Source organism: Trichosurus vulpecula, chromosome 4 (assembly GCF_011100635.1).
Source record: "Trichosurus vulpecula isolate mTriVul1 chromosome 4, mTriVul1.pri, whole genome shotgun sequence".
In the NCBI taxonomy this organism is placed as follows: domain Eukaryota; kingdom Metazoa; phylum Chordata; class Mammalia; order Diprotodontia; family Phalangeridae; genus Trichosurus; species Trichosurus vulpecula.
The window spans coordinates 220,182,577-220,197,462 of record NC_050576.1 but is presented as its reverse complement, the minus strand read 5'-3'; positions in this window follow the sequence as shown (position 1 = coordinate 220,197,462).

Sequence of the window (14,886 nt, the reverse complement as noted above, 5' to 3'; positions counted from 1 at the left end):
TGTAGCAAATATCACAGTGTCACACCATATCTCACTGTGCAACCACAGTGGAGATGTTTACAGGTCATAGGTCTGGTAAATATTACCTAACATCTGGAAACTAGACATTGCCATAGCCACGGATCCTGGGAAACTAAACTCTAAGAAGGATAATAAAATCCTCCTTACTTACATGGTCAAGATTACCAACAGGCTTAACAATCAAGTGCTGGCAGGCAAGTGTGTGGTGCATTGTTGGGAAGTCCAGCATGCATCAGCGGGAATATGTGTGCGTAATGACTTGTTTAAGATTCAATACTACATGGTTACATGACACAATATGGCACCATCAAAATTTCAATGCAGGAAAAACCTACAAATTCATAATAAATTATTAAATTTTATAAGGGGTTGGTGCCGCCCCTGGGGCTGTTGGGACCCTAGCACTTGGCCTGTTTCCTGGGTAAACCAGACAGGCTTAAGTAGGAGTGGAACAGCAGGGGCCCGGAGGAAGGGCCTCCGCCCTTGGGAAGCCCCTATAGTCATCCTACACATGCAGGCAGAGCCTGTCCACGGGGGACACACGAGCCCAGAAGGAGGGACCCAGTTGGCCATTACCTAATGCTCTTGAACCATTGCCTAACGAAGTGCCTTGTTACTTTACTTACCGGGACATCTTTGATACTTTACAGGAACATCCTGCCTCGTGTCTCATGTAGCCCATGTAGCCTGATACCATATTGCAACATGCCCGAGCAGTCCCATGCCTTCGTAGATCCTGTAGTGCAACATTCTTCCTCGTTCCCATACCTCTACAGATACTGCCTTGCTACAATCCAGATCCTTCCCATGCCCATGCCGAGACCCATACTGAAACAAAGTGCAATAATATACCCGTACTGCAACATTGCTATCCTTTCCCACTGCGACATTTCTGGTCTTTCCCATGCTGTCATCATCATACTAATTGGCCACTTGCTTATGCTCACGTAGTGCAAACCCTATAAAAATGGATGATTTCTCCCAATAAATCGGAGTCCCTTCCACCTTGACTCCTGCCTCATTCATCGCGTACCAAGACAGGGCCTTGCTGGTCAAGGACCCCAACAAATGGCGCCCAACATGGGGCCCGGAGAGAGGACGCGCCAGGAGAGAGGACCCTGCGCCCCGTGAGGCCCCTCTGATGCATAGAGGGAAGGACCGCATCGGCGGGCATGCAGCCGAGCTGCCCACGGAGGACAACTACACCCAGCTTGCCTGGGAGAGACAGTCGGAGGAGACTCTGGACGCCACCCGAAGCAAGGCCAGAGAGCCAGATAAGACTTCGGAGGAGGTAAGGATAAACAGGCCTTACCAATGGGGCAGTCTGCATCCTTCACAGACTCTAAGGACTTAGAGACATTCTGTAGAATAATTTACAAGCTTAGCAAGAAGCAGGGATGCACAATTCATTTGAGAAAGGTTCAGGACTTCATAAACACCCTTAAGGAAGTCTCCCCTTGTATAGAACAGGAATGCGTGATGCATTTGAGTAAGATCAGGAAGTTCATAGACACATTGAAAAACATCTCCCTGTGGATAGAGCAGCATTCCCCCATCACTTTGGCAGCGTGGAAGATAGTGGGAGAGTAGCTTACTTCTTGGGACCAGGAAAAGCCAGGGGAACTAGAGCCCAGTACATTTTTCTTGTATGACATCATAACGGCAGCCATGGAGGAGGATGTAGGGGTGAGTGAAAGGACAGTGCGGCGATTCTCTCTGTCCACTCAGACTACCCTGTCACCCTCCCCTAGAAGCTCCCTGGCAGGTTTCAGGGCTACTTCTCCCACATGCCTCTATCCAGATTTGAGTGACCTCACTCAAGCCCCAAGGTTGGAGCCTACCTTAACTGGCAGGACCTGGGAATTGGAGGAGCAAATGAGTGAGTTAGAATTAAGACAATTGAGTGACCATAGTAAGAAGAGCTATTCTAGGGTGTTAAAAAGACTTATGACAAAGAAAGGGCAGTATCACACATCTAAGCAAATAGATAATTTTTTAGAAGCATTTTCTTTGTATAATATAACCACGATCTGTATGCAAAAACCTGAAGAAAATAGAAAGGTTCAGAATTTTTCACAGAACTGTCAAACCAAAAGTAAAATGCTCGAGCAGGATGAGAATAAAGAATTTATGCTGTTAGAAAAGGATCGAGACTATTATCTAAAGGTTTGGAAGAAGTTGGTTAGAGACAGAGGACTCTTGATAACCTCCAGCCAGTTACAAGAATTCCTGGAATTTGTAGAACAATGTTGTCCTTGGTTCCCCACAGAAGGGACAATAGATCTGAAGAAGTGGGAGGTTGGAGGAAATCAGATGAGGGATGCGGGACCTACAGCATTCCCGATAACTGCCTCTTCAATATGGAATATTTTAACAATATGCTTGCAAAAGCCTGAAACAGTGCCTCTTGCTACAAAAGTTTTAAAGACAGATTTGGCTATGGGAACAGAGCAAGAGGAGGAATTTGCACACTTGTTAGACTCTAAGTACTTGATACCAGACAAAGGCAACTTAGAATATGATCCAGAGGAAAGAATGAAGTCTCCTTCAGCCCCTCCCCCAACTCCTCAATATAAATCCAATCCATGCATTTGGGAACATAAAATATATTACATGAAAGTTCTGGAGAAGCTAGTAAGGGAAAGGTGTCTCTTCAACAACTGGAAGACACCAGCCGGGGCTCTGCCCCAGATCATCTTAAAAGCAGGGTCTCCACGACCCCAATAAAGCCTGGCACGTGGCCTCCATTACATCAGAGGGCCAAGCAATTTGTGTATAGGATTCAAAAAATTATCTCTGTGTTTCCTGTCTCTGTGTCTGCGTTCTGCATCTGTGTTTCTGTGTGGAGTGTGTAATCTGACACCCTGTAATATCCATCATCTCTAGAGAGAAAAATGTCTTCTTGTTTAATGGTTTTTTCTTTTTACGGTTTTGTTGGATGGAAAAGGCAAATCGGAGAGGGGAAGAGAAGTGTCAGGTCAGAACAAGAAAGAAATTAGGTATGTGCAGTTTTCAAAGGGGGTTTAATCAAAATCCACCAGAAAGGAAAGAAGAAAGTTTAAGCATGTAGGAAAGAGGAGGAGGTAAGTTTAAGGAAGGCATAATATTAGAGGTGTTGAAAGCAATTAGGTTTGGAAACTTTTGGAAAACTTGTTGGAACTAATGCTCTTTCTTTCTCCCTTCATTCCAAATCTGGCCAATTTGGAATGTGAAGAGAGATAAGAAAGGAGGCGGGGACCTTTTCCCTGAAATTTAAATGAAATGTGTTACTCTTGATTTGATGCTTAAGATAGTCAGAATTTCTTATACCATTTGGCACTAAGGGAAATTCAGAAAATGCATGGATCTCAAATAAAGAGGCACTCTGAGTCTCCCAGTACAAGGAGAAGGGACAAGGCGCCACTGGATCTTTTCCAGAGTCCCACTCACCTTTGACTGGCAATTCAAAGTTCTCATTTCCAAAAAAGTTTTTAAGGAGTGAACACAGAAGTAAAATTTACTCAAGTTAAAAGTAGAACCATTAAGATTTTTCACCTGTCTCGGACTGAGCCAGGGCTGCAATAAATAATAGAGCAGCTAAAAATTCTTTAGCAGATTCTGTTAACCATAGATAATCTGGTGAAGCATAGGAAACCTTTCTCAAAATAATAATACACGTATGAATGTGAAGAAAAATTAATTTATATGACAAAAGATGTTCTGTATCCCCCTCCAATCTGTAGACTCCTTGGGGGGTTTAGAATTCCAGCTCAATATCAGAAGTAGATACAAAGATGTTTTAATTCATGTGTGGTTCATGAAAATCACCATGAGACTACTACATGAAGGTAGTAAATAGATCTGTGGAGTTAATAAGTACTTTTCAATATACAACTACAGATATCCTTGTGTGCAGCTTAGTGACCCTCATTCCTACTTGAGTGTGACACAAGTGATTTAAAGCTTCCAAAACAGAGAAATAAAAGCCTAACATGAGAGCCAATCTGAACATATTTTACCCAAAAGACTGTTACTTACTGTATTCCTGAGAAACAAAAATACTTCTTTGGATAGGAATTATCTCCATAGATATAACCGGATAACCGGGGCTGCCCAGGTGAAAACAGTTCTAGTTCGCTGTGATTTTCCTACATTTGCTACTTGGAAAGTTTAAAAAGTGATTCAGCTGCAAATATACAATTTGGCTCCTTTTCCAAATAATTGCCCTGTGTGCTAGCTGCTTTTTCTTATTTAGGCCCTTTATTCTGAGGTGTCTTTCACCTAAAAGTCCTAACACAAATTAAAGCATAACAACATAGAAACTGTAGAAATAAAATACGTCGCAACAAAGGCTCTATTCCCTGTTCTCGACTTTGCTACTTTGTTGCCCTCTCATACCCACTGAGAACAGCCTTAGACCTCTGGGCACCCTGAAGCCCACATTTCTAAGCCAATCAGTAAACAGAGGAACCTCTCCTCCCAAGACCCCAAGTCCTTGCTCCCATACCACCGGAACCTGGAATTTTTGCTCCTAGTCTCCCAAACCCAACAACCCCTATTAGGAAGTAAAGGTTCCTCAGTGACCCTCTGTAATGACTCCTTAGACCGTTAATTCAGGTGCTGGACTCTGCAGCTTCCCAGCACCCCCCCCAGTCCACAACCAGGCTCTGCAACTGTGAGGAGAGATGAAAAGCCTCTACGCTTGGTAAGCCCAATAGATGTAATGATTTGGGAATGCAATTAATGTCATATGAAATTTTTCTGTTTGTACTATTATTGTACTTCTAAATTGTAGTAAAATTCTCCTATATTGTACAACTGAAGTGACAAGAAATGAGGTTAGACAAAGCAATCTTTAATCTGAATTTCGGTGATACTACAAAATGAAAACAATTGTGTAAAACTGGTTAAGTTACTTTCTCAGCCTTGCTAATCCTGCCTGTTAAGGTCACACCTAAATTCAGCCAGCATGTATGCAACTTGTAAGACTGTTAACTAGTTATTTGGAATTACTATTTTAATGTTAAACACCAATAAAGTTCTGGAGAGATACAAGGAATTAGATCCACCTAAAGATATTGGATATTGCTATTACTGTCCACTTAATTATCAAATCCCTCTGCCCGAAGAAGAAAACTGACTGTGGTTAAGCCTCCAGAATGGTAATTAAGTGGTTTTGGTTTTAAAGGTTATATAGATAATAATTGTTTATGATGTCGTTATATTTCTAAAATGTCCCTATTGCATAATTTGGTAAACAACCAAATTATCTGTGTTGTCAATAATCCGAATGCTATTAGGTAAGAATTGTATTATAAGAAATGCTTTGTAAAATCCTTTCCATGATGTTTAGAAGGTCCACTAAAGTTCTATTTGTAAGCTAATGTGTTGCACCAATTTGATATTGATGACAATTATGTCCAAACCTACTGTGAATTGTTCAATTTTATCCTAGCTTTATTGTGTGTTTGTATCAACCTTGCATCATTCCTAGCTTTATTGTGTGTTCGTATCAACCTTGCATAAGTGTGCTCAGAGAAACAGCGAAGGCTAGCGAACAGGCCCAGGGTTTTTTCTCTTAACCCTTTCCTGGGCCCCATGTTACTTCTCCTTAGTTTGTAAAATTGCTAAGGCTCTTGGAAACTATCTGCATGGGCAAGGTCATCAGCCCCAGAAAAAGAACTTGTTTGAGTTACGTAAATTGTAAACAATGAACATGGCTTGCTGAGGAATTGCAAGTTTATGTACAATAGATGGAAAAGATTCTAATGTTTGGCTTTTACACCAGGACGAGTTCAAATTTGAGATAAAAATGATATTAACTGGAATCTCATATGTATGTGAGTGCTGGCAAATCGTTATTGCTTATTACAACTCCATGAGAACAAAAATTATTGCATGAACTGTAACTATACCCTGTCATAATTGGCTATGTCACAATCTGTCCCTGCTTTTTCCTTTTATAGCAAATTTCTGTGATCAGAACAAGTAGTTAATATACAACTAGTATGTGTGCAGAAATTTCTACAGCCTACTTAAGACTCGCCTTAAGATGTTTGCTTTTTTTAAATAAGATTCTAAGAACAGTAGTATTTGTCCTGTGATCAGTCTCTTACTGCTATCAATGTGAGATTCCATTGCAACACCTTTTTGACTAAGAAACTTTGTGATATTTAGGAATTCTGCAATAACTAGAAACTTTGTTATGATGCTTTGGAATTAGTGTTACTTATGGACTTTTGCATCAATTTAGTAAAGCTTTCTGAAGAAGGGTAGAAATGCATACGAGCCACAAAGGGCTCGCTTTGTGAATGCTCCTTAAGCAATGTGAGAATGTTATTTTGTTATTTGATTAATATCATGATCATTGCTGGCCTAAAGTTTTGTTGCAATTAATGATGATGATGATAAGAAGAAGAATGTTTTGTGGTTTATTTTGTAAATGCCATCAAAGGAACATAAAGATTAGGGATGGTACTTTAAAATTGTGCTAAGATTGCTCTTGTAGGAGAATGGACAGAAAGCTGGTTCCTGCAAGAAGAGAAGAAGATGCTGTGCTGAGATGACTGGAACAGGTACCAAGGACCAGGAGATGTCACTGACGATGTCCTCTGCCAGACAGCTGCATAAGAAAGAACTTTTTGGATCTTCAAGTGATGATTGCATGTTTATTTCTTTTTTGACTCTATGTCTCTGTATTCACAAAGGGGACTGCCCCCTTTGATTTGTCAATGCGTTGATTGATCCCTCCCATGTTTACTTACACAGCACTGGTTAAATGGAAAGAATGCCGGTGTACCTATATTGGTGAGGTGTTTGCAAAAGAAGAAAGGGGGGAGTATGTGGAATACTGTTTGAGTGGAATATTGAAGTACCTGCATGATTGTGGGCATATCCCGGCTTGTAGCCCTCCTTCTCTCATCCACTTCCCTCGCCCTGTTCGCATCCCATACTCAAAATAGATCATCCAAGCTCATGCTCCCCAGGACCTTATGCATAATGTCTCCTTAGGTTTCAAGACACAAGCCCATATAGATGGAGCATTTATCAGGCCATCAACACCCTTAGACAACTAGAGCTGGTGGAACTTACCCAGCAGTTCAAGTGTGATCACCGCTACCCCTCCTATTGTGTCACTCCCAAAACATACAATGCTACGGAATGGGGCTGGGATAAGATCAAAAACCGGTTAAATGGGCTCTGGCATGCCAATGTGTCCTTGGATATCACGGACCTCTATGAGCTTGCCACTTCCATCAGTGAGGGTAGTCACCAGGACCTGTCCCCCGATAAATTTTCTTGTTTTTTTGTTTTTTTTTTTTTAGAAGGCAGAGGAAGTATAACATTTATTTAGACTCCAGAGGATCAAATCCGAGAACCAATACCCCCAATTCGTTATAGTAGCAATTTTTATTCCCAAACCAGTAAGCCCACCTCAATGTAGTAACAAGCAAATTATAACACAGTATTATAGCAAGAAACCAAGTCATCCTGTGACCTTCCCCCCTGCTAGGGACTTCCTGTAAACAATCATTTATGAATCCTAATTCTCTGCTCAACACTCTCTTCTGCAGCTCTGCTGATGCTGGTTCTCTCAAAGTCTGCTCTTCAGAGCCCTCTTGATGTCTGCTGCCTCACTGTCTTCCTCTCAGTTCTACTGCTCTCAGTTCTTCTCCCCTTCAATTCTGCTCCTCTTCAATTCTGCATTCTCCTTTTTTAAAAAATTTTATTTTATTTAATATATTTAGTTTTCAGCATTGATTTTCACAAGAGTTTGAATTACAAATTTTCTCCCCATTTCTACCCTCCCACCCACTCCAAGATGGTGTATATTCTGGTTGCCCTGTTCCCCAGTCAGCCCTCCCTTCTGTCACCCCACTCCCCTCCCATCCCCTTTTCCCTTTCTTTCTTGTAGGGCAAGATAAATTTCTATGCCCCATTGCCTGTGTATCTTATTTTCTAGTTGCATGCAAAAACTTTTTTTTTTGTTTTTGAACATCTGTTTTTAAAACTTTGAGTTCCAAATTCTCTCCCCTCTTCCCTTCCCACCCACCCTCCCTAAGATGTCAAGCAATTCAACATAGGTCACATGCATATCATTATGTATAACCCTTCCACAATACTCATGTTGTGAAAGACTCACTATATTTTGCTCCTTCCTAACCTATCCCCCTTTATTGAATTTTCTCCCTTGACCCTGTCCCCTTTCGAAAGTGTTTGTTTTTGATTACCTCCACCCCCATCTTCCCTCCCTTCTATCATCCCCCCTTTTTTATCTTCTTCTTCCTCCTTTTTTCCTGTGGGGTAAGTTACCCAATTGAGTATGTATGGTATTCCCTCCTCAGGTCAAATCTGAAGAGAGCAAGATTCACTCATTCCCCCTCACGTGACTTCTCTTCCCTTCCTATAGAACTGCTTTTTCTTGCCACTTTTATGCGAGATAATTTACCCCATTCTATCTCTCCCTACCTCCCTCTCTCAATATATTCCTCTCTCATCCCTTAATTTTATTTTATTTCTTTTAGATATCTTCCCTTCATCTTCACCTCACCTTGTGCCCTCTCTCTCTCTCTCTCTCCATATATATATATATATATACACATACATATATACATACATACACACTCACATATACATATATATATATATATACACATAAACATATATATATGAATATCCCCTTCAGCTATCCTAATATTGAGGTCTCAAGAATCATACACATCATCTTTCCATGTATGAATGTAAACAAAACAGTTGAACTTTAGTAACTCCCTCGCAATTTCTTTTTCTTGATTACCTTTTCATGCTTCTCTTGATTCTTGTGTTTGAAAGTCGAATTTTCTATTCAGCTCTGAGAAAGCTTGAAAGTCCTCTATTTCATTGAAAATCCATATTTTGCCTTGGAGCATTCTACTCAGTTTTGCTGTGTAGGTGATTCTTGGTTTTAATCCTAGCTCCACTGACCTCCGGAATATCGTATTCCAAGCCCTTCAATCTCTTAATGTAGAAGCTGCCAGATCTTGGGTTATTCTGATTGTGTTTTCACAATACTCAAATTGTTTTTTTCTGGCTGCTTGCAGTATTTTCTCCTTGATCTGGGAGCTCTGGAATTTGGCAACAATATTCCTAGGAGATTTCTTTTTGGGATCTATTTGAGGAGGTGATCGGTGGATTCTTTCAATTTCTATTTTGCCCTGTTGCTCTAGAATATCAGGGCAGTTCTCCTTGATAATTTCTTGAAAGACGATATCTAGGCTCTTTTTTTGATCATGGCTTTCAGGTAGTCCAATAATTTTTAAATTATCTCTCCTGGATCTATTTTCCAGGTCAGTGTTTTTTCCAATGAGATATTTCACATTGTCTTCCATTTTTTCATTCCTTTGGTTCTGTTTTATAATATCTTGATTTCTCATCAAGTCACTAGCTTTCACTTGCTCCAATCTAATTTTTAAGGTAGTATTTTCTTCAGTGGTCTTTTGGACCTCCTTTTCCATTTGGCTAATTCTGCCTTTCATGGCATTCTTCTCCTCATTGGCTTTTTGGAGCTCTTTTGCCATTTGAGTTAGTCTAGTTTTTAAGGTGTTGTTTTCTTCAGTGTATTTTTCAGCATTTTTTTGGGTCTCCTTTAGCAAGTCATTGATTTGTTTTTCATGGTTTTCTCGCATCCTTCTCATTTCTCTTCCCAATTTTTCCTCTACTTCTCTAACTTGCTTTTCCAAATCCTTTTTGAGCTCTTCCATGGCCTGAGACAAGTTCATGTTTTTCTTGGAGGCTTTTGATGTAGGCTCTTTGACTTTGTTGACTTCTTCTGGCTGTATGTTTTGGTCTTCTTTTTCACCAAAGAAGGATTCCAGTGTCTGAGACTGAATCTGGGTGCATTTTCGCTGCCTGGCCATGAATTCCCAACCAACTAACTTGACCCTTGAGTTTTTCAGCGGGCTATGACTGCTTGTAGACAAAAGAGTTCTATGTTCCACGTTTGGGGGGGATGTGCCAGCTCTGCCACACCAGCACTCCTCCTTCCCCAAGAACCCCCAACCCGGACTAGGCTTAGATCTTCAGCAGACTGTGCACTCCTGCTCTGATCCACCACTTAATTCCTCCCACCAGGTGGGCCTGGGGCCGGAAGCAACTGCAGCTGTAGCTGCCCCACCTCCATTGCCCCCAGGGCGGTAGCCCAACCGTGAACTCCTTCCACTCTTGCAGCTTTTCCCACTAACCTTCTCTGTTGTCTTTGGTGTTTGTGGGTTGAGAAGTCTGGTAACTGCTGCAGCTCACTGATTCAGGGCACTAGGGCCTGCTCCGCCTGGCTTCTGGTCTGGTTGGTCCACGCCACCTACGCTGGGCTCTGCTCCGCTCTGCTCTGCTCCCAGCTCTGTGTGGGATAGACCTCACCCAGAGACCATCCAGGCTGTCCTGGGCTGGAGCCCTGCTTCCCTCTGCTCTTTTGTGGGTTCTGCCGTTCTAGAATTGGTTCAGAGTCATTTTTTATAGTTTTTTGGAGGGACTCGGTAGGGAGCTCATGCTAGTCCCTGCTTTCCAGCCGCCATGTCCCCGATAAAGTTTCTAAAGATTTCCTTAATTTCTTCCGGCATCGCTGGTCTCCTTGGGGATGGCTGGAGCATATATTGATCAGTGTTGCCTTAGGCATTGGTTGCATAGTCCTTCTTTTGTTTCTGTTACCTTGCCTACTGTGTCAGCTCCTGAGGGCGATGACATCTACTTTTACGGCTCTAAAGCATGATATCTGGAGACTGCACGGTGCACACTCACCTCCTCCGGGAGATGCTGTGTTGCAAAACATAAAAGGGGGAATTATAACGGGTTGGTGCTGACCCCAGGGCTGTTGGGACCCTAGCACTTGGCCTGTTTCCTGGGTAAACCAGACAGGCTTAGTAGGAGTGGAATGGCAGGGGCCCGGAGGGAGGGCCTCCGCCTTTGGGAAGCCCCGGCAGTCTACCTACGCATGCAGGCAGAGCCTGTCCACAGGGGACACACGAGCCCAGAAGGAGGGACCCAGTTGGCCATTACCTAATGCTCTTGAACCATTGCCTAACGCAGTGCCTTGTTACTTTACTTACCAGGACATCTTTGATACTTTACGGGAACATCCTGCCTCCTGTCTCACGTAGCCCATGTAGCCTGATACTATATTGCAATGTGCCCAAGCAGCCCCATGCCCTTGTAGATCCTGTAGTGCAACATTCTTCCTCGTTCCCATACCTCTACAGATACCGCCTTGCTATAATCCAGATCCTTCCCATGCCCATGCCGAGACCCATACTGAAACAAAGTGCAATAATATACCCGTACTGCAACATTGCTATCCTTTCCCACTGCAACATTTCTGGTCTTTCCCATGCTGTCATCATCATACTCATTGGCCACTTGCTTACGCTCACGTAGTGCAAAACCCTATAAAAATGGATGATTTCTCCCAATAAATCGGAGTCCCTTCCACCTTGACTCCCGCCTCATTCATCACGTACCGAGACAGGGCCTTGCTGGTCAGGGACCCCAACAAAATTTAGGATGCAACATTTAAAAAATATTTAAATTATGCAAATTTCAAAAAACCACTAAAGGGTTAAAGAAAGTAGATTTCCAGGTCGGCACTGAATAATTTTTTTTTTAAAAGGGCCAAATCAGTCTGGGAACCTCTGCTTTTCATTATTAGAGGCAGCTAGGTGGTAGAATGGATAGAGTGGAGTTAGGAAGGCCTGAATTCAAATTTGACCCCAGATACTTCTTAGCTGTATGATCCTGGGCAAGTCACTTAACCTCCAACTATAAAATGAGAATAATAACCTCTCAGGGTTATCATGAGGATCAAATGAGATAATATTTGTAAAGATCCTGATAGATTGTAGACTCTTAATAAATGCTTGCTTGCTTTTCTTCAATATGGTTCATATTAATCATAATAATGATTAATACATCTAAAGCTGTATGGGATCTAAGAGATCATATTATCATAGTTTCATAGACTTAGAGCAAGAAGGGACCTCAGAGGTCATTGCAACAGTAAGGCAATAATAAAAATGTAGATGGTCATTGTCAAAATGTCTATTTAGTTCTGTACCTCAAAGTATACAAGACTCTCCACATAGAAGGTAGAAGAAGTAAACCATTTATTCAGACACCAGAGAACCATGTCCCACAAGCTATTTATCCAATCTATCAGAATAGCACAACCTGGAAACTCGCCATCCCAAAACCTCTATGACCCCCCTGCTGGGGTCTTCCCAAAGACAAACTTACAGTGTGGCTAAGTCAGTTCTAACAATCACGAGGGTGGCCATTAGCAGCCATTAGCAGCCATAACTGCGCTCTCTCTGTCTCTGTCTCTGCCTCTCTCCCTCTGCATTTTCTGTGATATAACTTCCTTTTCCTGTCAGGAAGCTCCTCCTACCATATACATCTTAGACTTCCTGTGACACAAGCAGATCACATGCCCTATTAATGGGTGGGAAAGAGCTTCAAATCTAGTTGCTACTACAGTCATCTCTTTCCCTCTCCTCCACATACCAATAGGAAATTAAAGCCCAGAGAAGTTAAGTGATTTACCCACGGTCATACAGGTATAAATATCCAAAGATTCAATTTCAGATTTAAATTTCCATTTAAATTCAGGTACTCTAGTCATCAAAACTACTTGGTATTGGCTAAGAAATAGAGTGGTGGATCAGCAGAATGGGTTAGGTACACAAGACGCAGTAGTCAACAACTATAGCAATCTACTCTTTGATAAACCCAAAGAATCCAGCTTCTGGGCTAAGAATTCACTATTTCACAAAAACTGCTGGGAAAATTGGAAAATGGTAGAGCAGAAACTGGGCATAGACCAATATCTTACACCATATACTAAAATAAAGTCAAAATGGGTTCATGATTTAGGAATAAAGGCTGATACTATAAGCAATTTGGGACAGCAAGGAATAGTTTACCTATCAGATTTATGGGAAAGGAAAGAATTTATGATACAACAAAAGATAGAGAGCATTACAAAATGCAAAATGGATAATTTTGATTATGTTAAATTGAAAAGTTTTTGTATAAACAAAGCCCATGCAACAAAGATTAGGAGGGAAGCAGAAAATTGGGAGAAAATCTTTACAACTAGTGTCTCTAAAATATGCAGGGAACTGAGCCAAATTTATAGGAATGCAAGTCATTCCCCAAATGAGAAATGGTCAAAGGATATGAACAGGCAATTTTCAGAAGAAGAAATTAAAGATATCTATAGTCATATGAAAAAATGCTCTAAATCACTACCGATTAGAGAAATGCAAATCAAAACAACTCTTAGGCACCACATCTCTCCTGTCAGATTGGCTAACATTACAAAACAGGAAAATGATAAATGCTGGAGAGGATGTGGGAGAATTGGAACACTGTTACATTGCTGGTGGAGTTGTGAACTGATCCAGCCATTTTGGAGAGCAATTTGGAACTACGCCCAAAGGGCTATAAAAATGCACATACACTTTGACCCAACAATACCACTTCTAGGGCTGTATCCCAAAGAGATCACATGAATGGGAAAGGGACCCATATGTACAAAAATATTTATAGCAGCTCTTTTTGTGGTAGCAAAGAATTGGAAATCAAGGGAATGCCCATCAATTGGGGAATGGCTGATTGTGGCATATGAAGGCCATGGAATACTATTGTGCTATAAGAAATGGGGAAGATATGGACTTCATAATAACCTGGAAAAATCTACCTGATATCATGCTGAGTGAGCGGAGCAGAACTAGGAGAACATTACACACAACCACAGATATATTGATTCTGTGATGACTAACCTTGATAGACTTGGCTCTTCTCAGCAATACAAGGTTTAAAGACAACTCCAAAGGACTCATGATGGAGAGAGCTGGCTACATCCAGAGAAAGAACTATGGAGTCTGAATGCAGATTGAGGCAAACTATTTGCTCTCCTTTTTTTTCTTTTGTTTTTGTTTTTTTTTCGGTTTTGTTTCTTCTTCCTCATGATTCATTCCATTGGTCATAATTCTTCTTTACAACTTGACTATTGTGTAAATAAGTTTAATGCGAAGTTATATCGGATATATAGAAGATACTTTGGATTCCATGCTGTCTTGGGGAGTGAGGGGGGAGGGGGGGAAGAAAATCTGGAATTCAAAATCATGTGGAACTGAGTGTTGTAAACTAAAAATAAAAAATCTTAATTAGAAAAAAAAAGACTTGTACAAACTGATACAAAGTGAAATGAGTAGAACCAGGAAAACATTGTATACAGTATCAACATCATTGTGTGATGATCACCTATGAATGACTTAGCTCTTCTCAGCAACACAATGATCCAAGACAGGTATAAAGTACTTATGAAGGAAAATGCTATCTATATTCAGATTAAGGACTGATGGACTTTGAATGCATATGGAAGCATATTTTTTTCACTTACTTTATTCTTTCTCATGTTTTTTTCCTTTTGATCTATTTCTTCTTCACAGCTGTGACTAACATGGATTTTTTTTTTACATGATAGCACATGTTTAAACTATATCAAACTGCCTACCATTTTCAAAAGGTGGGGAGGGAGGGAGAAAAAATTGGATCTCAAAATGTTGTAAAAATGAATGCCAATAATTTTCTTGACATGTAAATGGGAAAAAATAAAATATCATTAAACTTTGAAAAAGAAAAGCTAAAAAAAAAATTCAGGTACTCTTTTTTCACCATGCCACCCTGCATCATCGGTTGGTAAGATCTCTTCCACCTCTAAACCATTGGTACAAAGTCTCTTTGTACAAAGTAGAGGGATCATAATGATGAGGGTTAGGAGAGATACAAGAACCCCAAGACTGGAGTTCCCAGATAGGGTCATCTGGAATGAATTCGAGGACTCAAGCATTCTTT